Raw genomic sequence first — 27,944 nt, 5'->3', positions numbered from 1 at the left:
CGGGGTCCCGAAATCACCGTTCCAAATAGGGTTAAAATTGGGCTGTTACAGAATCTGCATCAAAAGGGGATAAATCTGAAACATTGAAAGTAGCGCTAACATTATAGTCACCTGGCTGATCAACTTTATAAGAATTGTCGTTTATTCGTTCAAGAACTTGAAAAGGTCCATCTCCACGAGGTAGTAGCTTAGATTTATGTTGGACCAGAAAGCGTTCCTTGCGCAAGTGAACCCAAACCCAATCTCCGGGTTCAAAGACCATCCATTTTCGGCCTTTGTTCGCATTTTGCACATAGGACTCAGTCCTAGCCTCGATATTTGCTCTCACCTTTTGGTGTAAATCTTTGACAAAATCTGCCTTTTTCTTAGCATCTGCATGAACAAACTGATCAGTAGGCAAAGGCAATAAGTCTAAAGGTGTCAAAGGGTTAAATCCATATACAATCTCAAAAGGTGAAAATTTTGTCGCGGAATGGACAGAACGATTATACGCAAACTCAATATGTGGAAGACAATCCTCCTACGACTTCAAATTTTTACGCACGATGGCCCGGAGTAAAGTGGATAAGACTCGGTTGACGACCTCCGTTTGGCCATCAGTTTGGGGATGGCAGGTAGTCGAAAATAGAAGTTTGGTTCCTAATTTCCCCCACAAGGATCTCCAAAAGTGACTTAAAAATTTAGCATCTTGATCCGACACAATGGTGCGAGGGATGCCATGGAGTCGTACTATGTCCCTGAAAAACAAGTTTGCAACATGAACAGCATCGTCAGTCTTAGTACAGGCAATAAAATGAGACATTTTTGAGAATCTATCAACAACTACAAAGATAGTGTCCTTCCTCATTTTTGTGCGCGGTAGTCTAAGAACAAAATCCATAGAAATGTCGACCCATGGCGCTTCAGGGATGGGCAGTGGCGTGTATAAGCCATGGGGTTGAACCTTCGATTTAGCTTGCTTACATGCTATACACCTCTCACAGACCCGCTCCACGTCCTTTCGCATCTGTGTGATATGAGCACGCCCCTCGAACTTTATCGAACAAGTCTGTCAAGCTGAGCATTGACATGTTGGCAAGCTGATCCCAGCTCGTTTCCAGCTCCACGAGCTCCGTCCAGCTCAAATCCAGCTTATTCGAGCTCAATCCAACTTGCCTAAGCTAAACCGAGCTCACTCCTAGCTCATATTTAGCTCACAAGCTAAACCTTAGCTCAACTTCAGCTTAGGAGTTTAATCTCAGCTCAACTTTAGCTCACGAGCTAAAGCTTAGCTCATTTTAGTTTAACTCGGTTTTGTCTTTAATGCATTAAATAAAATTTGCACATATTTATTTAAGCATTAAACTTGTCTTATATTAATATTTGTTATTAATATGTCATAGATATCACATAACTTAAATGTGTTCACATTGTGCTGAATTTATGTGTGTTCACATGAAGTCTTATGAATTGTTTTATTTCTTGTAGGTACAATGCTCATGGACAGTGCAATATCTCTTTTGGACATCCCACATGCATGAATGAACAACATTTAATTAGGTGCATGTATGACCAGATTCAAAGTGTTTACAAGTTCATGTATTTGTCAAATACATGAATGCACAAAATACATGAATGTTTGGGTTCAAATGCACATTCGGTTACATGAATGATGAAGATTCATGCATGAATGTATCTAGAAGATCCAATCCCTTTGGACGGTACACATGCATGCATGGAAGGAAATTAATGCAAGTTCATGTAGGGCTTGGTGCAATGTATGAAGAGGTGCATGTAGAATTGAGGTTCAATGGATGGCATTTAAGGGAGTCCATGTACTGGAGACGTTCATGCAAGTAGGGGCTATTTAATGTTCATGTTTTGAAGGTTCATGGACCGAATTTATGGAGGAACATACATTGGGACGTTTCATGCATGATCCATGCATTTTCAAGCTAACCATTCAAGTATTCAAGGTGCATTAAAGCTTCATTCGACCAAGGGGGATGATAGAACATTAAAGGGCTGCACATTCATTGATATTCATGATTTTTCTTCTAGAATTATCTACGTGTTTATGGCCGAATTTCTTAGCTTCTAAGCTTGTCCATTCAACTACTTTTATTTAGGCTATAAATATATGTTATTTCATTTGTAAAAGGTTAGACTTTTCACTTAATGAAACTTTGTTAAACTTTCATGGAATTTGTGAGATTTCTTTCTCTCATATTTCGTTGAGGACTTCGTTGGCTTATCTAGGAAGCCTAGTGGCGTCAACCCTGTTCTTTACTATCCCGAACTTATCACTATCAAATAGTGTGGCGTTCACCCATATACCGAGGTTCCTACTTTGTTAAGTAGTGGGTCGAGGTTCTATCATTTTCATCCTCCACCTTGAAAGCCTATAAGCATTTGGGTCGATATTTTCTAATATTGGTTCGTGCTTGCTTTTAAGAACCCTTTCTTCCATATCCATCATCTATTAACTTCTTTCACTTTTCCTTCCAACTTAACCGAACCTATACATATTATTCTTATCCATAAACCATCATAGAACCATTATACATAGCTTCCGTCCTATTTTCCCATCAACTTCGTTTCAAAAGCGAATTGAACGATACTTTCTCGTAGACGATCGGGCAACTCAGCATACGACTCGACTCTCCCTGAGGCGGTTTGTATCACCTGGCTAATAGAAGTGTTCGTGGAGAGTGGCAAGCGTCTTATTGACTCTGAAATGGCCCATAAGCCGCCACTATGTGCCTCGTGCACTAGTAAGTCTCGAACAGATCCACAAGGAATGCATAATTTACCTTCCTTGAGAAGGAAGCCCTCGTACCTATAAAAAGTGTCAAAAACACCATTTTCGCAAGTAACGTAGATCTCACCAAAATCAGAGTCATTAGCATAAGTATCTTTCAATAAAGCAAAACCTAGAATTTTGGAATCCAAATATGATAGCAAGGTATACCTTCTCGAGAGCGCATCAGCCACTATATTATCTTTACCTTTCTTGTGCTTGATGATATATGGAAATGACTCGAGATATTCAACCCACTTCGCGTGGCGGCGGTTCAATTTATGTTGGCCTTGGATATGCTTCAAGGATTCAAGATCGGAATGTATGATGAACTCCTTTGGCCACAAATAATGTTGCCACGTCTCAAGTGCCCGTATGAGTTGTAATAGCCCAAAATTGGGTCTAGTTGGAACAGAGATTTCAGGATAGAAAAATTTGAGATAGAAATAATTATTTTATGATTATTTTGAGGTCTATGATATGATTTCATGATTGTGTGAAAATTTCGTGAAGAAATTCTATGCATAAAGTGCTCAATTTGAAGTTAGGGACTAAATTGAATAAGTTGCAAAACTTGCATTCTAGAAGTTTCTAGTATGAAATTGCTTTGGAATATTAATTAGGAGGTCTTAAATAGCAATTTGACCAATTTCTAAGTGATGGAAAAAAATTGGACATGGATGGAATTTTTGAAAGTTTAGTAAGGAAGGGCATTTTGGTCATTTGGTAATTAAAAGAAATAAAAAGGGAAAATAAAGCCAAAATTGACTCATCTTTTTCATGGAGGCCGAAATTAGCATGGGGGAAGCCATGGCTAGGGTTTTCAAGCTTTCCAAGCTCAATAGTAAGTCCGTTCTAACCCCGTTTTTCAAGTTCTTTACGTTTTTGGAATCCCGGTAATTTGATTAAGCTTATTCTAGCAATAATTTAAGCTAGGGCTCATATTTGGAAAAATACCCATAGGTGAAATGTGTTTATTTTGCTGTTTTATGATTAAATATGAGGTTTTAAATTATGTTAGACAACTTGTGCTACTCAGTTTTGAGTGAAAACGAGTAAAAGGGCTTAATCGGTAAAAATACCTAATAGTCATAAGTATATGTTAGAGTGAGAATTTGATGTTTCCATAGAAGGGAAAAGTGATCAGCATGTCATAAAACATAAGAATAAGGGATGAAGTTTAATTCCCGAGCCTAGGGGCAAAAGTGTAAATATGCAAAAGTTTAGGGGCAAAATTGTAATTTTGCAAAAGTTTGAGTTAAGGACTGTTTTGAATAGTACATTAATTAAATAAGTAAAATATGATATTTTAGATCCCGGAAAACGAGATTTGAGCCTATAATGAGAGAAAAATCAAAAATTAGGAAAGTTGGTTAAATGGCCGTTTTAGTATCGAGGTAAGTTCATATGTCTAATAAGCATTAATTTATGCATGTTTTAATGTAAAATTGATATATTTACTATGATTTTTGAGGTGTTGAAAGTATGTAAGTTGGTATGATAATAATGACAATAATCTTTGTAATTTATATTTGAAAGTTAAATTTAGTGAATTAATTGAATTATGTTAAATTAAATGATTATGGTGCCAAGTTTATAAATTGATTTAAAAATATGTCTATGGTACATGAAGTGCATTGAATTATCATACATAAATGTGATTTCTATGATTATGGATATTATGGGAAATTGTAAGTTCATATGATTTTTAATAAGACAATCTGTAATTTAATGTTATTGCCTTGATATTAAATGAGATGTAAGTTTATATGTAAGTAATACATCAATATTACTTGTATTATGATATTTTATAATAATATTGGAAATATGTTTGTAGATAATTACTTGATTGGTGAAATTGTTGGAAAAGAGAGAGAAATCCCGATTGAACCCTCGGAAAGATTGGATGATACAAATAGTATGTAGCTAGGTCACATGTATGGTGCTAAGTGCACATCATGTGTACAAGAGAGCTACAAGACATTATGATGTAGCTAGGTCGCATGGATGATACTATGTGTACACCATGTAGACAAGAGAGCTACAGGATATATGTAGCTAGGTCGCATGTGTAGTACTAAGTGTAGGCTACTATGCGTACCTGATAACTTCGATCACGTGTGTAGTACTAAGTGCAGGCTACTACGTGTATCAGATAGTTAGGTCACGTGTGTAGTACTAAGTACAGGCTACTACGTGTACCGGATAATTGGTCGCATGTGTAGTACTAAGTGCAGGCTACTATGCGTACCAGATAGTTTGGCTACATATGTGGCACTTATGTGCAAACTTTCCATGTATCCGAATTATATTCCGAAGTGTTCAATGGGAGACTCTCTATGTATTGCTTTGTGAGTGCTGTGATGAATAAGTTCAGGAACTTGGTTATGTGAATGATGTGTTCATTAAGTGACCAGGATGTGGTAAGATTATAAACAAGTAAGTTATACATGAGGATGATTTTATGGTGATCTTGTGATCATGGGCCTATACTTGTGATGTATGAAATGTAGTGAAAACGATTTGTGATATGTATGTTAAAATGAGGTTAATACAAAGAAAGTGTGAAAGAGTGAATTAGGAATAAAACTGTTTTGGACAGTAGCAGTGACATGATTTTGAAAAATCACCAAAAATAGTAAAAAATGGAATCGGAGACTGAATGAGATATCAAATTAAAGCTTAATAAGTCTAATTTCATATAAAAGAAACAGAGAAAGCAAAGGAGTCCTATATTATTAGATATTTATGTTTTTGTGAGACTGGTTCTGAATGATTACGTGGTCCCCTATTCTGACTTTGGAAAATCACAAAAATTTGGATAACAATAATTAGAGGCTCAAACTTATATTTTTAAAATCCCTAATGAGTCTATTTTCAAGATAAATCAACAAGAACATTATCCGAGTTCTGTACTGTGAGATAATTAATTTTCAGTGAAGAGAGGTCAAAACTGTTAGAAAGTGAAATAGGGGAAATTTTAATGAATAAACTGTACTAATTGGCTAAACCAAAAATTATGAAATTTTAATGGTGAAAAGATATGTGAGTCTAGTTTTAGGGGAAATTTACATATCTTAATTTGGAGCTCTGTAGCTTGAATTATAAATAAGTAAGTGACTATGACTCATGTGGACAGTTTGATGTGAGCATTTATTAGTAAATTGTGAAATCGTACTTACAAGAATGCTATATACATTAAGGATGTGGAATGGAGAGGAGGAAAATAAATATATTTGGAATACATGGAAACTATGGTATATGAAATATTGATATAATGAAATAAATGATATGTGTTTATAAGAAAACAGAAAGAGAACGATATGTATCATGACATGTATATATATATGACTAGTCTCAATGTAATGCTTGTTGGGTATGGAGTTGAATTGAAATGTTTCAAGCAAACATGTTATTTTGCACGTCTGAATTGTGGTATTTTATAAAGATATGATCTAGTTTTAAATATGAATGCTTGATGATTAAGCTGAAGATATTTTGTAAGATGATAATCTTGGTATAAATGTATAAGTGGTACTATAATAAACAAGGTAAAATGAGTATGAGAGACACATGTATGATGACATACAAATGCTATGTTTGTGGTTTAATTGAGAATATTTAATCATTAAATGAATACCATGTTATATGCTTTTGATTTTGTATAAGTGTGTAAGAGATTAAGGTTGACCAAAGCTTGGAAAATAGCCTAGGTATATTCCACATAGGCAGAAACACGACCATGTGTCTCAGCCGTGTATGGAACACGACCTTGGGACACGGGCGTGTGGAGCCTTAAAGCATGAAATTTCCAATATTTTCGTAAGTTCTCGGTTTAGTCCTGAACCCTTTCTAAATATGTTTTGGGCTTCGTAGACTCAAATAAGGGACTATGTGTATGTGAATGAACGTTTTGAAATATGAATGAAATTTTATGGCCCGTATTTTAGTTTAATGTTTGTATGTTTGTCCGGTAACGCCTCGTACCTTATCCCGGCCTCGGGTACGGGTAAGGGGTGCTACATGAGTGCGTACATCTCTTTGTCGTACACCGGATAGTTGAGTACAGCTCCACTGAGTTTCTCGCTAAAGTAAGCCACAGGTCGGCCCTCTTGTGTCAAAACAGCGCCAATTCCCACAGTTGAGGCATCACACTCAATCTCAAAAGTCTTCACAAAATCTGGAAGAACAAGTAAAGGAGCGTTAGTTAAGCAATCTTTAATTTTATTAAATGAAGTTTCTTGTTCATCACTCCAATGGAAAGAGGAATTCTTTTTGTATGACGCTTGTAAGAGGAGCAGCAATAGTGCTAAAGTTTGGTACGAAGCATCGGTAAAAACTCGCAAGTCCATGAAAACTCCTAACTTGATTGACACTCGTAGGTCTTGGCCAATCTTGAATGGCCTTAATCTTCTCTTGATCTACCTTGAGACCATTCGCGCTAACCACAGAACCTAGAAAGACAACTTTATCATAACAAAATGAACATTTTTTTAGGTTAGCATATAATGTCTCTTTTCGCAAAACTTCTAAAACAGATTTCAGATGTCTTACATGCTCGTCAACGGATTTACTATAGATCAATATATCGTCAAAATATACAACACAAAACTTACCAATAAAGGACCTTAATACGTAATTCATTAACCTCATAAATGTGCTAGGCGCGTTGGTAAGACCAAAAGGCATAACCAACCACTCGTATAACCCGTATTTGTCTTGAACGCCGTTTTCCATTCATCACCCTCTCGCATTCAGATTTGGTGGTAGCCGCTTTTCAAGTCAATTTTTGAGAAAACCGTGGCTCCACTAAGTTCGTCTAACATGTCATCTAAGCGAGGAATGGGATGACGATATTTGATTGTAATTTTATTGACGGCTCGGCAATCAATGCACATTCGCCATGTTCCGTCTTTTTTCGGCACCAACAGAACAGGAACAGCGCAAGGGCTAAGGCTCTCACGTATGTAGCCTTTTTCCATCAACTCTTGGATTTGCCATTGTAATTCTTTAGTTTCCTCTGGATTGGCTCGGTAGGTAGGTTGGTTTGGGATTACAGCTCCCGGCATAAAATCTATTTGATGTTCGATCCCACGAAGTGGTGGGAGACCACTTGGGACTTCTTCCGGGAAAACGTCTTTGAAATCCTGCAACAAAGAAAAAACAAGAGAGGGAAGGGTGTCGGGCAAATCGTTAGTAGTAATTAAAGTTTCCTTGTACAGAAGTACAAGAACAGGTTGTCTCATCATCAAAGCTTTTCTCACGTCACTAGCTTTTGCAAAAACACTCATTTTCTCGATTTTCTTTCCTTTTTCTTCTTTTTCTTTGTTCTTTTTCTTTTCACTCTCTTTTGTTTTCTTTTTCTTATTTTTTTCTTCTTTTGTTTTTTTACAATCTTCCTTTTCTTTCTCTCTCATTTGTTAGACAGAAACTTTTAATTTCATTTGGTCTTCGTACACTTGTTTAGGAGATAATGGTACCAAGGTTACGTTCTTTCACATGAACTTGAAGGTATATCGATTAGTGTACCCGTCATGTAGCACTCGCCGGTCAAATTGCCACGGGCGACCAAGAAGTAGATGCCCCGCATGCATCGGTACAACGTCGCAAAGTACTTCGTCCGTATACTTACCAATGGTGAATGAAACAAGTACTTGCTTTGTTACCTTAAGTTCTCCGCCGTCGTTGAGCCATTGAAGTTTGTAGGGGCTCGGATGCTTGGTAGTAGGCAAACCAAGTTTTTCGACCATCATGGTACTTGCTACATTGGTACAGCTGCCTCCATCGATAATGACGCTACAAACTTTGCCTCTGACTTGACAACGAGTATGAAATATATTTTCCCATTGGAGATCATTTTTTGCGCCTTGGAGACTTAGACTTCACTTCACAACAAGTAATTCACCTTCCATAGGCTGTTCTAAGTCTTCCTCGACTTCAGAAGTCGATTCAAATTCTTTCTCTTCTTCATCCTCCATTTCAACTTCCCCATCGGCTCGCAATACCATGGTTCTTCGATTTGCACACTGACTGGCTATGTGTCCTCTTCTGAGACACTTGAAACATTTGATGCCCCGATTTCGATTGAGCGATGTTTTCGGTGCCTTACCTTTGTTAATTTCGGGATTCGGTTTGTTGGTTTTTGGAGGGGCAGTGGATTCGTTTCCTCGAAAGGCTGGAAGGCCTTTACTCAAACTTTGGCCCCACTTTGAAGTGTTAGAAGTGGAGAATCCTTGGCTTGGGCCTTTTCGCTTGAGTCGTTTTTCTACCTTGATGGCCATATGGACCATGTCAACCACTTCAAGGTAGTGTTGTAATTCCACTATGTTTGCTATATCTCAATTTAGACCGGCCAGGAATCGCGCCATCGTTGCTTCGGGATCTTCTTGAACATCCTCCTGAATCATCGCAATTTCCATCTCTTTGTAGTAATCTTCGACACTTTTGGACCCTTTGTAAGATTTTGGAGTTTTTGGTGCAACTCCCGGTGGTACTATGAAGGAATAAATCGTCGCCTCAACACCACCTTCATCTCGGTCCACGTAGAAATTGGATGTTCTCCGTTTTGCCTCCGACTAGTGGTTAATTGATCCCACCAGATCATGGCATAGTTTGAAAATTCTATAGCTGCGAGTTTCACCTTTTTATTCTCAGAGTAATTGTGACAATCGAACACCAACTCTATCTTTTTTTCCCACTCAAGATAGGCCTCGGGATCCAATCTACCTTGGAACGGTGGAATGGACAGCTTGATGTTCTTGAGATCGTCATCTTCTCGCCTTCGACCTCGTTGCCATGGTTCCCTTTGACGAAAACTAGCAGTGGACTCTTGTTCACTCTCAAGATCACTAAGGTTGTTTGCTTCATCGTCTTGGACCCTTCGTCTTCCCCAATTCTGAATTGGCCTCTCCCGTCTTGGTCTAACCCCCTCGGGTGTTCTTTCACGTTGGCCATTTGTTTCAACTTGGAACAAATGGTCTTCGATGGGATTGAGCCTTTGATCTAGGAGTCACTCCATTTCTCGTAATAAGGCTTGAATGTTTAAGTCGGGGACATTGCGAACGGGTTGTCTTGCCGGACGATCTTCCATCTTGTGATCTGACTCTTGTGACATTAAAACTTTGTTAAAGTAAACCTCACCACAAAACCTCACAATCTCTCAAAAAGGAAAAGAAGATGTTTCTCTCACACTCGTGTTTATACTCGAGATTAGGCTTTTACCTCCACTCTTTTGCACTTACAACTCTCGTGCCTTTTACCTCTCTTAACCTTTTCTCGTGATTTCGTAAGCAGATTCGTTAAGGCTTAGTCCTTGGTCTAGGTGGTCGGTTCAAAAGGGGTAACAAGTGATTGATGTACTCGGTTTAGGGTAGGTTGAAAGAGTAGGGAATTGGGTTAAAAGTGTGGCGTGTATATGATTAGGGATAGTAGAATAGAAGATGGATCGGGACTGAATTACAATAGAACAAGTTTTAACTTCAAATTTTTTTCAAATTTTTCTTGAAAATTTTTTTCTGGATCCTACTCACTTGCGTACACTTGGACTAGCTCGGGGATGATTTCGTCACACGAACTTCTCGTTTTAGTAGCTCTGATACCAAATGATACGATTCGTCTCAAGTGAGTCGAGTCGTATTAGTGATTGCCTGATCGTCGACAAGAAGTTACGTTAGGTTTAGTTGAGTTGAAGGAATGGCCGAAGAAGAAAGAGGGGTACGAACTAGTAATTAGACCATTATACTAGTTTGGACAAAAATACCTAAAGGAAAATAAAACACCATAGTTTTTAATTAAGGGCATTTTGGTCATTTAGTTATTAAAATGAATTAAAAACAAAATTAAAAGCCAATTTTTGTCCATCTTCTTCATTAGGCCGAAATTTCAAGGTTTCCCCATAGCTAGGGTTTTTCCAAGCTTCCAAGCTCCATAGTAAGTGATTCCAAGCCCCATTTTTAATGTTCTTTACATTTTTGGAGTCCCGGTAACTTGATTAAGCTTATTCTAGCAATAATTCAACCTAGGGTTCATTTTTGGAAAAATACCCATAGGTGAAATTTGTTTATTTTGGTGTTTTATGATAGAATATGAGGTTTTAAATTATGTTAGACAACTTGTGCTACTCGGTTTTAAGTGAAAACGAGTAAAAGGGCTTAATCGGTAAAAATACCTAATAGTCATAAGTACATGTTAGAGTGAGAATTTGATGTTGTCATAGAAGGGAAAAATGATCAGCATGTCATAAAACATAAGAAAATAGGATGAAGTTTAATTTCCGAGCCTTGGGGAAAAAGTGCAAATATGTAAAAGTTTAAGGGCAAAAATATAATTTTTTCAAAGTCTGGGTCAAGGACTGTTTTAATAAATGTGAGTATTAAATAAGCTAAATTTTTTATTATAAATCAAGAAGAACAAAATCCAGAGTTAGACTGGGGAAAGAAAAAGATAGTGGACTAAATCGATATAGTTGATCGTATTTTGTTTCGAGGTAAGTTTGCGGTAAATAAATGCAATATTCTATTATTTTATGATAATTTTGTTAATTTCCAGCATGTGTATATTTATTTTATGAAATTATTCAAAGAATACTCAAGCATGAATTGACGAAGAAGTAATTTCAGAAAGTCCCGGTTGAACCTTAGGAATGTGTATGATACAAATGTCATGACATTAGGGTTTAAGGATACCATGTAAGACCATGCCAAGGCATGGCAATTGGTAAGGTTTCTAAGGTAAGGAAATCATGTAAGACCATGTCAAGACATGGCATTGATAAGTTACTATAAGGCAAAGGTCCCATGTAAGACCATGCCAAGGCATGGCATTGGTGAGTTCATAAGGCAAGGATACCATGTAAGACCATGTCAAGACATGGAAATGGTAAGTTTCAAAAGGATACCACGTAAGACCATGACAAGTCATGGCAATGGTAAGGTACCCGCGTATCCTTAATATTCCAAGTGGTTCAACGAGAAAATTTAAAGAGAATATCAAGATAAGGTAAGGTAAGAGGAGTTATACTAAAAAGGTAAGACAAGTTCAGGCTAGAAGAGCAAAGGTAAGTACATAATGTTCATGTTTGCTTGATAAGGAAAAAGGAAAGTAAAATGTATTAATAAATTTGATTAAGTAAGTAAGTATTTAAGTAAGTGAGTAAGTGAAGAAGTTTAAAATATGTCTATGACAATTAATGAAGTTGCATTAAGTAGTATCATGCCAAGTAGTAAGATAATTCTTATGAATGTTGTTATTTATTAGAATGCAAACTTACTAAGCTTAATGCTTACCCCCTTTAGTTTCCTTCTTTTTATAGTTTTGTCAAGTTAACTCGGGGATCGTAAAGTACGTCAGAGGTCCGGGCACACTATCCCGAGGATTATTTTGGTATAGCTAGACGTTTCATTTTAAGTATGGCATGTATAGCATCGTAGCCATTTTGTGTGTATGATGTTATGATATGGCTGATGAATGGTTTGTAAATGCTTGATAATGATTAGCTGTTGGAATGGCTAATCAAGGACATGTTTGGTGTTATGTATGCCTAAATGCTAGTTATTCCATGGAAATCATGAAAAAGGTGAAATTAGCTTTAAAACAGTATCAGACAGCAATAATATTTGGAAAATCACTAAAAATAGTAGAAAGGGATTTAGATAGTGAATGAGATATAGAATTAAATCTTGATGATTCTATTTTCATATGGATGGAACAAAATAGGTATATGAGTGATATTTTATGAGAAATTTAAATTTTTTGAAACAAGGCCAGAGCGATTTCTGGATCCCCTGTTCTGACTTTGGAAATTCACCAAAAATTGTACAAAGATAATTAGAAGTCATTATTTACATGCATGGATTCCTTATTGAGTCTATGTTTGAGGGAAACAAATGGCATGGTCGTTGAAATTCTTTACAGGGAGAAATTTAATTCGTAATACATAAGGGTCAGAGTAGTCGAACCCTGAAACAGGGGAGATTTTAACTAATAAACTGTGCTAGTTGGCCTGGCCAAAAATTCTAGAAAAAAATTAGTTGATAGATATATTAGTCTAGTTTCAGAGAAAATTTATGGAATTGGATTTCAAGTTTCGTAACTTGAGATATGAATTTTTATGCGACTGTGACGCAGTTAGCCAGCTTGTCTAGAAGTTCTAAAATAAATTGTCTGAGCTGTTTAATTAATGAATTATGTCCGTTAACACCTCGTGCTCGACTCTGGCGACGGTCTCAGGTTCAGGGCATTACAATTATTGGTATCAGAGCAAAGGTTTAGTCGGTTCTTGGAATATTTAGTATGAGTAAGAGTCTAGCTATACATGCCATACTTATGTGTTGATAGTGTGACAACTCCTGACGATTTTAAAATGTTTTCTTTTATAGTTATGGATCCCGAACAAGCTGGTGCAGATGATGTAGAGAGTTACGTGCCCACTCCCGTAGAAGGGACGGTGCCACCAAATAGTAGTGAAAGGCCTGTTACAGTTAGTCAGGGAGGAGGGGCTCGAGAAGCCTTCTTCCAAGCTATGAATGAATGGTTTGCCGAGTTCGTTCGAACGAATCCGGCGGTTAGACCTCCACCCCCTCATGATCATCAGACGACCCATGTAGCTCTCCCAGTCATAGGTACGGTTATAAGAGAAAAACCACCAGTTGATAAAATTAGAAAACAAGGAGCCGAAGAGTTTCGAGCTACAAACGATGATGATGTAGAAAAGGCAGAATTTTGGCTCAAGAAAATATCAGAGTCTTTGATGAGTTATCCTGCACACCTGAGGAATGTATGAAATGTGTTGTATCACTCCTTAGAGATTCGACCTACCATTGGTGGAAGACACTTGTATCAGTTGTACCGAAAGAGAGAGTCACTTGGGACTTCTCTTAGGAGGAATTTCGTAAAAAGTACATCAGTCAGAGGTTTGTTGACCAGAAAAGAAAAGAGTTTCTAGAGTTGAAACAGGGCAATATGACAGTGACTGAATATGAGCGCGAATTTGTTAGACTCAATAATTATGGTCGAGAGTGTGTGTCTACAGAGGCTATATGTGCAAAAGATTTGAGGATGGGCTTAATGATGATATCCGAGTGTCTGTTGGTGTCCTAGAAATAAAAGAGTTTGTTATCCTAGTTGAGAGAGCCTGTAAGGCAGAGGAGCTATTAAAAAGAAAGGGCAAAGTTGAAATTGAGATGCAAGACACGAAGAAAAGACTAATGAGCAAGTCATTTTAGTCTACATCCAAGAGGCCTAAAGAGTTCTCCACTAGATCTAATTTTTTAGCTGGATATTTTAGCCGAAACAGAGGCAGAAGATTTATGAGTCCGAAAGCTCAGACCACTTTGATTGCAAGTGTTGGCAGTGTTTAGCCTGATAGACCAGAGTGTCCTCGATGTAGTCGACGTCACCCAGGTCAGTGTCGAGCAACTAAGATAGGTTGTTTTTGATGTGGTGCACCAGACCATTTTATTCGGGAGTGTCTCGAGATGATTAAAAGGGAAGCAATACCGAGTGTAAGATCAGGAAAAGCTCCTATCAGAGGCAGGCCACTGAGAAATCTAGGAACTGGGGGAAATAATAGAAGCGCATCTAGAGATTTAGTAGTGAGGCTAGATGTTAGAGCATCTGTGAGGACTTATGCTATCCGTGCTCGCGAAGAGGCATCCTCCCCCGATGTGATTACGGGTACATTTTCTCTCCATGATACTAGAGTTATTGCTTTGATTGATCCAGGTTCAACCTATTCATATGTTTGCATGAAATTGATGCCTAGTATGAGTATGCTTATAGAATCTACATAATTTGTGATTAAAGTATCGAATCCATTAGACAAGCATGTATTAGTAGATAAAGTATGTAGAAATTGCCCTTTGATGATTAGAGGCTACTGTTTTCCAGCTCTCATGCTATTGCCATTTGATGAGTTTGATGTGATTCTTGTTATGGATTGGTTGACTACACATGATGTGATAGTGAATTGTGGAAAGAAATTCATTGAGTTGAAGTGTGAAAGTGGTGAAATTCTTCGGGTTAATTCAAAAGAGTCAGATAGTTCATTTGCCATAATTTCTGTTATGTCTGTTCAGAAATTTTTGAGAAAAGGGTATGAAGCTTATCTTGCTTTTGTGTTGACCACTAAAGATCCGTAATTGAAAATTGAATCGATTACGTGGTATGTGAGTTTCCGATGTGTTTCCAGAAGAACTACCAGGTTTGCCTCCTGTTAGAGAAGTTGAGTTTGGTATTGAGTTGATTCCGGGTATCACGCCCATTTCTATTGCTCCTTATAGAATGGCCCCATTGGAATTGAAAGAATTGAAAGCTCAGTTGCAGGAATTAACAGATAAAGGCTTTGTAATACCCAGTAGTTCACCATGGGGTGCACTAGTTCTATTTGTGAAAAAGAAAGACGGATCGATGAGATTGTGCATAGATTATCGGAAACTTAACAAGGTAACAGTAAAGAACAAGTATCCATTGCCTAGAATTGATGATCTGTTTGATCAATTGAAGGGAGCCACTATGTTCTCCAAGATAGATTTGAGATCCGGATACTATCAGTTGCTAGTTAAAGAGTCAGATGTCCTGAAGACTGCTTTCCGGACTAGGTATGGTCATTATGAGTTCCTTGTGATGCCATTTGGCTTAACTAATGCTCCTGCCATTTTCATGGACTTAATGAACCGAATTTTCAGACCGTACTTGGATAAGTTTATAGTTGTGTTCATTGATGATATCTTGATTTACTCTTATGATGAGACTGAGCATGCAGAGCATTTGAGAACAGTTTTACAGATTCTGAGAGATAATCAGTTGTTTGCCAAGTTCAGCAAAAGTGAGTTCTGGTTACGAGAAGTTGGTTTTCTTGGACATATTATCTCAGGTGAAGGTATCAAGGTTGATCCGAGCAAGATTTCAGCCATTGTTGATTGGAAGCCTCCTAGAAATGTATTAGAAGTTAGAAGTTTTATTAGTCTTACCGGATATTATAGACGATTTGTAGAGGGATTTTTCATGATAGCTACCTCGCTGACAAGATTGCTGCTAAAGGATGTCAAGTTTGAATGGACTGAGAAGTGTCAATAGAGTTTTGACAAGTTAAAAGCATTATTGACTAAAGCTCCTATTTTAGTACAACTAGAACCAGGTAAGGAGTTTGTGATTTACAGTGATGCGTCCATGAATGGACTTGGTTGTGTACTTATGCAGGAAGGGAAGGTAATTACTTATGCCTCTAGATAGCTAAAACCACATGAGAAGAACTATCTGACACATAATTTAGAACTAGCTGCCATTGTTTTTATGCTGAAGATTTGGAGACATCATTTGTACGGTGAGAAGTGCCACATATTCACTGATCAAAAAAGTTTGAAATATTTGATGACTTAAAAAGATTTGAATTTGAGGCAAAGAAGATGGTTAGAGTTAATTAAAGATTCTGAGCTAGTGATCGATTATCACCCAGGTAAGGCAAACGTTGTTGCTAATGCTTTGAGTAGGAAATCTTTGTTTGCATTAAGAGCTTTGAACACTAGTCTAGCCTTATCAGATGATGGTTTTATCTTAGCTGAGTTGAGAGCTAAACTGATGTTTCTTGAAGAAATTTTTAAAGCTCAGAAAAATGACAGTGAGTTGTTAGCCAAAAGAGATCAGTGTGAGTCGGATATAGAGTCAGATTTTCAGATCAATTCTGACGGTTGTTTGATGTTCAGAGACAGGGTATGCGTACCGAAGAATGATGAACTTATTCGAAAGATCTTACAGGAAGCACATAGTAGTTCTTTGTCTATTCATACAGGTAGTAAAAGATGTATAATGATTTGAAGAAAATGTACTGATGGGTAGGAATAAAAAGGGACATTTCAAAGTTTGTTTCTAGATGCTTGATCTGTCAGCAGATAAAGGCCGAATATCAGGTACCTTCAGGTTTATTATAGCCTGTGCTAGTCCCTGAGTGGAAATGGGATCGAGTTACTATGGATTTTGTGATAGGATTACCGTTGACACTGAGAAAGAAAGATACAGTATGGGTTGTGATTGATAAGTTAACGAAGTCGGCTCATTTTATCCCAGTTCGTATGGATTATTCACTTGACAAGTTGGTCGAGTTGTATATTTCAGAGATGGTCAGACTACACGGGGTACCATTATCGATCATTTCAGATAGAGATCCAAGATTTACTTCACGATTTTGGAAGAAATTACAGGAGGCTTTGGGCACAAAGTTGAGTTTTAGTACAACTTTCCATCCTCAAACTGACAGTCAGTCAGAGAGAGTTATTTAGGTACTTGAAGATATGCTTAGATGCTGTGTACTGGAATTTCAAGGCAGTTGGGAAAAATATTTACCATTAGTAGAGTTTGCCTACAATAATAGTTATCAGTCTAGTTTGAAGATGGCACCTTATGAAGATTTGTATGGACGTAAATGTTTCACACCATTGTATTGGACAGAGCTTAAGGAAAATCAGATTTACGGGGTTGATCTAGTTAAGGAAATAGAAGAGAAAGTAAAAGTCATTAGAGATTGCTTGAAAGTAGCTTCAGACAGACAAAAGTCGTATGGAGATTTGAAGAGAAAAGAGATTGAGTATCAAGTTGGTGACAAAGTGTTTTTGAAAGTATCCCCATGGAAGAAAGTTCTCAGATTTGGCAAGAAAGGCAAACTAAGTCCACGTTTTATTGGACCGTTTGAAGTGATTGAGAGAGTCGGACCATTAGCATATCGGTTAGCTTTGCCGATTGAGTTAGAGAAGATTCATAATGTATTTCATGTGTCTATGCTACGTCGTTATCGTTCAGATCCATCACATGTGATTTCTCAGATAGAGGTTGAGATTCAGCCAGACATGACTTACGGTGAAGAACTGGTAAAGATTCTAGCTCGAGAGAACAAAAGTATTGCACTTGTGAAAGTACTATGGAATAGACATGGGGTAGACAAGGCTATATGGGAGCCAGAAGAGGCTATGCGAAAACAGTACCCAAATCTCTTCACAGGTAAGATTTTCGGGGACGAAAATCCCTAAAGGGGGGAGAAATGTAACATCCCGAAATAGGGCCTAAACGGAACAGTGGTTGTGAAACCACAAATCCAAGGTAGAAAAATTTATTTTATTATCATTTTAAGGTCTATGGCATGATTGTATGATTGTGTGAAAATTTTGTTTAGAAATTTTATCAATAGAGGGTCCAATTTGATATTTAGGACTATATTACAAAAGTTGTAAAATGTGTGTTCTAGTTCACAAAAGTATTAAGTACTTGTGAGTAATGGGTTTTTAAAGTGGAGGTCCTTGGATAGTAATTAGACCATTATACCAGTTTGGACAAAAATACCTAAAGGAAAATAAAACACCATAGTTTTTAATTAAGGGCATTTTGGTCATTTAGTTATTAAAATGAATTAAAAACAAAATTAAAAGCCAATTTTTGTCCATCTTCTTCATTAGGCCGAAATTTCAAGGTTTCTCCATAGCTAGGGTTTGTTCCAAGCTTCCAAGCTCCATAGTAAGTGATTCCAAGCCCTGTTTTTAATGTTCTTTACGTTTTTGGAGTCCTGGTAACTTGATTAAGCTTATTCTAGCAATAATTCAACCTAGGGTTCATATTTGGAAAAATACCCACAGGTGAAATTTGTGTATTTTGGTGTTTTATGATAGAATATGAGGTTTTAAATTATGTTAGACAACTTGTGCTACTCGGTTTTAAGTGAAAACGAGTAAAAGGGCTTAATCGGTAAAAATACCTAATAGTCATAAGTACATGTTAGAGTGAGAATTTGATGTTGTCATAGAAGGGAAAAATGATCAGCATGTCATAAAACATAAGAAAATAGGATGAAGTTTAATTTCCAAGCCTTGGGGAAAAAGTGTAAATATGTAAAAGTTTAGGGGCAAAAATGTAATTTTGCCAAAGTTTAGGTCAAGGGAAACATACGAATGGTCTTTGAAATTCTGTACAGGGAGAAATTTAATTCCTAATACATAGGGGTCAGAGTAGTCGAACCCTGAAACAGGGGATATTTTAACTAATAAACTGTACTTGTTGGCCCGACCAAAAATTCTAGAAAAAATTTAGTTGATGGATATATGAGTCTAGTTTCAAAAAAAATTACGGAATTGGATTTCAAGTTTCATACCTTGAGATATGAATTTTTAAGCGACTGTGGCGCAGTTAGCCAGCTTGTCTGGAAGTTCTAAAATAAATTATTTGAGCTGTTTAATTAATGAATTAAGTCCGTTAACACCTCGTGCTCGACTCTGGTGATTGTCTAGGGTTCGGGGCGTTACAGTTTTGCTAAGTCATTTAAATTGTCTTTATTTTAACACCCCAAACCCAGCCCAGACGTTATGGCCAGACCCGACGTGTCACATTGAAGTTTTTAAGAAAAACCCATGCCTCTTTCAATGTCCTTCTTAGCGTTTTAAAAGATAGTCTTTGCTAAGTTAATAAAGTGAATGAAAGCTGTGCACCAGGTAGGTATCCAAAACAGAGGAGGTGAGCCATGAAGGCTGCTTAAATACCAACCTCTTGATTGGATCCAATCCTAGACATGCCCACAACCATTGCCACACTTTGACGCGAGGTTAGGTTTTGGAAAAAAACCCAGTTGGAATTCATTTAAGTAGATTTTTTAGTAAACAGATTAATTGTATCGTTGCGTTATTTTGAAAACAAGTATCATTTTGAAAATACGCCCTAAGTCTAACCCATTTTGGACTATTATCAGTAAAATATAGAGTATAAAATAAAATAATCCCTGAAAAATAATTAAAATGGCCTTATTACAACCCAAAACCAAATAATAATAATAATTAAGATAAAACTTATAAAAAAACCGGTTACTTATTGCAAAGTTCGAAAGTGATCACCACGGCCACTCTGAATCCCCTCCGGCTCCAAGTCTCCACATCAAGGCTCACCTACAAGGTTAAGGAAATGGGTGAGTTTGGAAACTCAGTGTGCAACAACCCCCTTTCAGAGCCCAAACTAATATCAGCATACTGGGCCTAAGTCCTAATTCTGTCTCGACATATCTTGGGTCAAGCCTTTCATATATGATTCTTGGGCAAGCCTTTTTATAAATCATATCACTGGGCTGAAACCTTTACTGTAAACGGTATGGCCTATAGGCCCATTTCAATATCACATGAAATACCAATGAATGTATGCAAGCCCATTTGGGGAGACTACTCAACCCACCATCCGCTACTCTCCACTCGTACCAACCAAGCTCTCCATGTGGGGAATAACTCAACCCACCCAACCAAACTCTCCACTGGCAGCATAGCTGCTTTATCATATAACTGGAGGCCTAGCCTCTTTTAATAACTGGGGCAAAGCCTTTTTCGTAATTCCTCCATTTATATAAAACCCAACCCATGCATATAGTGAGTATATCATAGCATATCATGTGCATCTCATAACATATCATGTGCATATTATGTCATATCATGTATAACAATATCTCATGCATCATATTCATAATTAAACCCTAGGGGGTATAATGGTCATTTTTACCTAGGGGTAAAATAGTCATTTTTCATATTATAAGGGTAATTTCATAATTTTACCAAATATCAGGGTTTTCCATGTTCATTAACAATTATCAATATTTCCGAGTGTTTAAACAATGATCTTTAACCCACTTATCAAATTCGGGCTTTTGGGCCCAAAATTGATACGATTCACCTCGGAAGAGTCGAGTCGTATTAGTGTACCCGATCGTCAACAAGAAGTTACGTTGGGTTTAATTGAAAAGGTCGGATGAAGGAAGGAAGGATATTGGTTTTGGGTTCGGATTAGAATAGGTAAGAAGAATTTGAAAGTTCGGGTTTGGAGTCCGAATAGGTATGGATGAAGGAATTGGTTCAATTAGGTAAGGGGGAATTGAAGAAATGGAATAGTCGGTTTAGGTACAATTGGTAAATGGAGAAATGGGGTTGAACAAAAAGTGCAAACAAGAACCAATACCGATTTGGTATCGACCCGTTGTTTATAAGCTCTTTTAGTTCAGTTTGGAATTGGTAAATGAAAACCTCGACCCACTATCTAACAAGATAGGAACCTCGGTATGTTTGAATGCCACACTACGAGTAGTGATAAGTTCAGTTTCGACAAAGAACAATGGTTGACACACTAGACGCTAGGAAGCCAATCGAATCTTTGAATGAAATTTGAGAAAAAGTTTTGCCTAACAAATTCGGCAGCATAACATTAACAAAAGTCTCAAAAGTTCTTTTCATGAAAAAAAAATAAAAAGTTTTGCCTAACAAATTCTAGAAAATTAATCCTTAATGTGCATGACTAGATTCTGCTATGGAACATGAATTGTGAATGCTTCATGTTTAAGAAATGACAAGTGAATGAATGAAGCTCCAAGGGACACTTGCTAGGTTCGGCCTCCCTTGTTTAATGAAGCAATTAAGTGGCAACCTTTAGCCAAAAATCATGAATTAAATGGTGTAACTCCAAGGGCCAAAATAGGTGTGAATGCCGCAACCTGAAGAGTCCATAGGTGTGAACATGGTGAACCAAAAGGACTTGTTGTGTGAACACAATGTGAACGGAATGTAAAGGTTCATGGAGGAAGTCATTGACCAACCATCTCATGCATGTATTATGTCCCTTTGACCGAATAGTCACTTGTGTAGATGAAGAGGTAGCACAACATCCATGGCTCTTGGTCATTCATGAACCTTTGGAATTAATGTACCTTGCCATTCATGCATTCCACCGATTCATGCATCTTGAGTGTCCATGCACCTTAGCCAGTCCATGCACCCTCCAAAAGACATGTTGCTTCAAGCTCCATACATCCATTGAGTTTCTACAAGAAAATGTGAACATAATTAATTCAAGCTAATGTGAACACAAATGTAAACATTAAATTCGGTTATGACAATTTAATTAATATCAATAAACACTTTTAAGACATATTTAATAAAACTAATGTGAACTAAATTTAATATGTGGTTTATTAATTAACTAATTAATGAACTTATTAAATAAAAATTTAATAGCAGTCAAATGAAGTCAAAGTAGTCTTCATGAGCTAGAATTCAACTCATGAGCTAAAAGAAATTTGGACTTGGACCCATGAGCTGGTAGTGAGCTAGTAGTGAGTGGACCCGAGTGGGAGGCTGAAGTGAGCTAGTGGCGAGCTCGATGAGTTGAGCTAGACTTGCAGTAGTTGCATGGTGAGTTCAAGGAACTGAATCAGCTTTCTCAGAGCGTCCTAATGGCGTTTCAATCCAAAGTTGAGCTACAAAAGCTGTTATGGACTCCTTAAACTTCTTGGCTCGAGCTCGAGTAACAGGACCTTGTGGTAGCACCATAGAATCCTCGCTCGAACTAGCTGAACCATGGGGCGCGATCACATCAAAAACCCCCAATGGGCCCTACGAATTCTGTTTTAGCCCACTAAGCCCACTTAACCCAAATTTTACAACAGTACTAACTGTGTTAACATGCAACTTTTCCAAATTCCATTTTCTATCAATTTTACCCAAATGGGCTCGAAAGCCCATTGGGCCCGATTCTAGCCCATTGAGGCCCAACTTACCATCGTGCACAAAATTGCGCTTTTACCTGTTCCATCGATCCAAACACCTATCTTATCGTATTTATCGCATCTATAACCAAACGCAAAATCACAAATTCCCAAAATGCCAGAATTTTAGCATTTCGGCTTTTCAGCGAATATTAATCTAAGCTACTACGAGGGTTATTACACACCTATTTTGTGACGTTTGCTAACAAAGTCTCCCACGACAACCTACAATTAATCACCACCATTCTTAGTTTACAATTCATGCTTATCAAACCCAAAATCCAAACCGATACTCCAACCCTTGCTGCTCCTCCAAAGTTGTCTATTTCTCACAGTCTTCCCTTCTGCACTGTTTAGACCCAAAGTAGACTTAGGCCTCAAACCACCTAGCAGCCTTCGAATCCTAGAGGTCTACAGGTTCGGCTATGCCCCTAGAACTAAGGTATTTCGGCTTTTAGGACCAAGAAAAAGAAATGGTGTGGTGGCTTTGTATTGGTTACCGTCGGGGACTTTTAGAGTTTAGCAGATGAAGGGATCGGTCACAACAAATGAAGAGAAAAGAAGGATGCTAGTCTAAATGAAATTGGCACAACCAACTTCAAAAGTTTCGGCTCTTGTGGCTATTCGGCAAGGGTGATGAAACGAAAGGGAGTAGTAGTTTGATTTTGGCAAAAAAGAGAAAGAAAAAAAATGGATGAAAGGAGTGGTGATTTCGGCTAGAGAAGAAAAGGAAGAAAAGAAATAACCCTATGATGTTTAAACAAAAGAAAACAGCACAACTAAAGCCCCTAATGCCGAAATACTAACCTCAAACCCTTAAGCCGATTTCTCCTCCCTAAATTCCCATTATTTGGCCAACACTAAGCCTCCATTCAAATCTCCAAAAATCTCTCCCCTTATCACTCCTAAATTCATGCATTTGACTGATTCAAACTCTCTCCAATAGAGTTCCATTCGACTTCAAACTCCTGCATGCTCAAGACATAAAAATAACAACACAATTGCCAGCTTAGTGAATCGAACCTTGGCCTTCCACCAACCACTTACATGCCACTTCTTCTTTTTTTTTTTTAGCTCCTTAGTGGCGTCACTTAACCACTTTGCCAAGGGCTCTCTTGTGTTGCATTTTACCCACCTCTTTTAATAAGGCCACCTGTCCAATGCCCCTAACTCCTTAAGTCAAAAATTCAAAAATTTTACCGGGTTTTGGCCAACACATAGGCCTTCCATAGGCCCATTTACACACTCTAATTATGAATTACACAACCAAATACCAAATTTTTAAAAAAATTTACCAAAGTCTCTAAAATTACGAAAATCCCGAAAATCAGGGTGTTACAACTCTACCCTCCTTAAAGAAATTTCGGCCTCGAAATTTTACCTGATCCAAACAGTTGAGGGTATTGTTGACACATCGCCTCCTCTAACTCTCAAGTAGCTTCTTCTTTGCCATGGTTTCTCCAAAGTACCTTCACCAATGGGACTGACTTTCTTCTCAACACCTTGACGTCACGATCAAGTATCTGCATAGGTTCTTCTTCAAAGGTCAAATCCGCCTGTACCCCAATTTCTACAACTGGCACGATATGAGTAGGGTCAGAACGATATCACCTTAGCATGGACACACGAAAGATGTCGTGAATATGATCCAGCTCTGGAGGTAACTCTAGCTGATAAGCCACTGGCCCTATTCGCTTAAGGATTCGATAAGGCCCAATGAACCGTGGACTCAACTTGCCCTTCTTACCAAACCTCAATATCTTCTTCCAAGGTGAAACCTTCAAAAAGACCATGTCCCCTATAGCATACTCAATATACACTTCAGATCAGCATAAGGCTTTTGTCAATCCGCTGCCTCCTTTAACCGACTCTTGATCACCTTAACTTTGTCTTCAGTATCCGCTACTAACTCCGGTCCAAGTACTTGCCTTTCCCCCAACTCTACCCAACAAGTAGGAGAACGACACCTTCGCCCATACAGTGCCTCGTAAGGAGCCATCTGAATACTTGCTTGGTAACTGTTGTTATACGCAAACTCCGCCAATGGCAAGTAGTCCTCCCAACTGCCCCTAAAGTCGATAACACAACCCCTCAACATATCTTCTAGAATCTGAATGACCCTCTCTGACTGCCCATCCGACTGAGGGTGAAAAGTCGTACTAAAATCCAATCGCGTTCCCAATGCCTCATACAACTTCTGCCAAAACTGAGATGTAAACCTTGGGTCTCGGTCAGAAATTATCGATATTGGCACCCCATGCAACCGCACTATCTCTGCCACATACAACTTGGCCAACCTCTGAAGTGAGTAATCGGTTTGGACAGGTATGAAATGGGCAGATTTCGTCAGCCTATCCACAATCACCCAAACTGAGTCCTTCTTGGAAGGTGTCAATGGAAGAACACTCACAAAATCCATGGTTACCCTTTCCCATTTCCAAAGTGGTATCTTCACTGGCTGTAACAATCCTGAAGGCAGTTGGTGCTCGGCCTTTACTTGTTGACACGTCAAACATTTTCCCACAAATTCGGTCACTTTTCGCTTAAGCCCAGGCCACCAATATAGCTCTCACAAGTCTCGATACAACTTACTCCCTCCTAGATGCATAACACAAGGTCCACCATGAGCCTCTCTCAAAATCATCAATCTCAAATCAGAGTCCTTCAACATACAAATTCTTCCTCGAAAACAAAGAACCCCATCGCCATTTAATCCAAAGTCTGAATTCTCCCCCTTTTCAGCTTGCTGAAATCGAGAAACCAACGACTCATCCACCAACTGCTGCTTCTTAATCTGCTCCACCCAAGTCAGTCTCACTTGGAACTCTGCCAATAAGCTTCCATTGTCATACAAGCTTAAAAGAGCAAACATTGCCTTCAATTCTGCCACAGTCTTTCGACTCAACGCATCAGCCACGACATTTTCCTTACCTGGATGGTACTCAATCGAACAATCATTGTCCTTTAACAACTCTATCCACCTTCGCTGTCTAAGATTCAGCTCCTTTTGAATCAACAAGTACTTAAGACTCTTATGATCTGTATAGATAATGCATCTCTCCCATACAAGTAGTGCCTCCATATCTTAAGCACAAAGATCACTGCTGCCAACTCCAAGTCATGAGTAGGATAGTTTACCTCATGAGGCTTAAGCTGTCGTGAAGCTTAAGTGACCACTTTACCCTCTTGCATCAACACACAGCCCAAACCTACATGTGACGTATCACTGTACACAATGAAATCCTTACCAGACTCTGGCTGAATCAACACTGGTGCCTCAGTCAAAACATTTTTTAACTTCTCAAAAGCCTCTTGCTACTTATTTGTCCAAACAAACGGTGCTCCCTTCCTTATAAGTTTTGTTAACAGCGCTGCCAACACAGAAAATCCTTCCACAAATCTTCGATAATAACCTGTTAACCCCAGGAAACTTCAGATTTATGTTATTGACCTCGGTGGCTTCCACTCCAGAATCACCTCTATCTTCCAAGGGTCTACCTTGATCCCCTCAGCAGACACAACATGCCCCAAGAAAGTTACTTCACTCAACCAAAACTCGCACTTACTAAACTTTGCATAGAGTTGCTTTCCCTTAGCACTTGCAGTGCAATACGAAGATGCTCATCATGCTTCTCTTCCGTTTTTGAGTACACCAAGATATCATCGATAAAAACAACTACGAACTGATCCAAGTATGGCTGAAATACCCGATTCATCAAATCCATGAATGCTGCCAGTGCATTAGTCAAACCAAAGGGCATAACCAGAAACTCGTAATGACCATATCGAGTTCTGAATGCCGTCTTATGAATATCCTCTTCTTTGACTCTCAACTGATGATATCCTGACTGAAGGTCGGTCTTAGAAAATACTAAAGCTCCTCTCAGTTGGTCGAACAGATCGTCGATTCTTGGCAAAGGATACTTGTTCTTGATCGTCAGTTTGTTCAACTGCCGATAATCAATACACATCCGCATGGTCCCATCTTTCTTCTTTACGAACAACACTGGTGTGCCCCACGGAGAAACACTTGGTCTTATAAACCCTCTATCCAACAGTTCTTAAATCTGAGCTTTCAGTTCCACCAACTCCTTTGGTGCCATCCGGTAAGGTGCAATGGACACTGGAGCTGTTCCAAGTAACAAGTCGATTCTGAACTCGACTTTTCTGTTCGGAGGTAAACTCCTCAGGAAAACATCTTGAAATTCTTTGATGGTCCTGACTGACTCCAAAGTCATCCCCTCAGGTTTAGCTTAACTCATAAATGCTAAAAATGCCTCACAACCTTTTCGAATCAACTTCTCAGCCCTTAAAGCCTAGACAACATTGGACAAATAGTTCCTTTGCTCCCCTATGACCATTATCTCCTCATCCTTGGCAGTTCTTAGCACCATTCTCTTAATAGCACAATCCAACGTCGCCCTATGCTTAGTTAGCCAGTCCATTCCCAAAATAAGATCAAATTCCCCAAATGGCAGCTCCATCAAATCTCCTACAAATATCCTATCTTGTGTCTCTAAAGGCACCTCCCTAAAGAGTTTATCTACCTTAACCGAGTGTCCCAAAGGACTTATCACTGATACCCCACTCACAGTCTCCTCAGGAAGAACACCCAACGCCCCAAATACATTACAGGCAACATACGAATGAGTGGAACCAACATCAATCAAAGCAGTGTAAGGCATGCTATGAATGAAGAACATACCGGTTATAACATCAGGAGCATCACCCTCCTCACAGTATAAACCAACGTCGGCTGTCGAGCTTCAGCATGTCCAGCACTCCTGCCAGGTGCCCTACGTCCTCGTCCATTACCATTACCACTTCTACCTTACCCATGGCCTCTCTGTGGTGGAGGTCCTCCTCGCAGCGGTTGGACTCCTCTTTGCTTCGCAACTTGATCCTGAGCTGCTCTTTGAGGACACTCTCTGAACTTATGTTCCTTTGACCCACATTGAAAACATGCTCCAGTTCATTTCCAACACTCCCCCATATGCACTCTACAACAGTCCCTGCAAGCCTGCGGTCTAAAGGTATTCACTGGAACTACTCGAACCGGTTCCTCCATTCTAGCTCTTTTAACATTCCTATATGCAGCACCCGAGGGTCCAGAATCCCTCCTGAATCTGGGTCGATCCCTCTCACGATTCTGCCTTTCAGTTCGTTTTACTTCCTCGGCTATCTTAACCTTCTCTACCAACGCAACGAAATCACGCTCCCTCTGTGGAGCTATCAGCACCCTAAGCTCATCACGGAGGCCATCCTCGAATCGAACACTGCGCTCATATTCGGTCACAACTATCCTGCTAGCATATCGACTCAACCTCAAGAATTCCGCCTCATACTCTGCAACAGTCTTATTACCTTGAGCCAAATTCAAAAATTCCTTTCGACGGGCATCCACATAACTAGCTCCAACATACCTCCCCTTAAAAGTAGTCTTGAACAGTTCCCAGGTTACTCGTTCGATCGGGGTACTCTCTCTTACAGTGATCCACCACTAGTATGCCTCATCTCGTAGCAATGACACGACCCCCTTCAGCTTTTTCTCCACAGAGCAATCTAAGTCGTCCATAATCTACTTTATTGCCTCTAGCCAATATTCAGCCATGTTTGGGGCTA

At 38.6% G+C, this 27,944-nt stretch overlaps 1 pseudogene; it reads right to left on the bottom strand.

Moving 5' to 3' along the window:
* Positions 1 to 31: 31 nt before the first annotated feature.
* Positions 32 to 27,836, bottom strand: LOC128280432 (uncharacterized; annotated as a pseudogene).
* Between the last annotated feature and the right edge of the window lie 108 nt (positions 27,837 to 27,944).

This window comes from Gossypium arboreum, chromosome 9 (assembly GCF_025698485.1).
Source record: "Gossypium arboreum isolate Shixiya-1 chromosome 9, ASM2569848v2, whole genome shotgun sequence".
Taxonomy (NCBI): Eukaryota; Viridiplantae; Streptophyta; class Magnoliopsida; order Malvales; family Malvaceae; genus Gossypium; species Gossypium arboreum.
The sequence above is the reverse complement of the archived record's forward strand: the minus strand, read 5'-3'. Positions and strand labels throughout refer to the sequence as shown.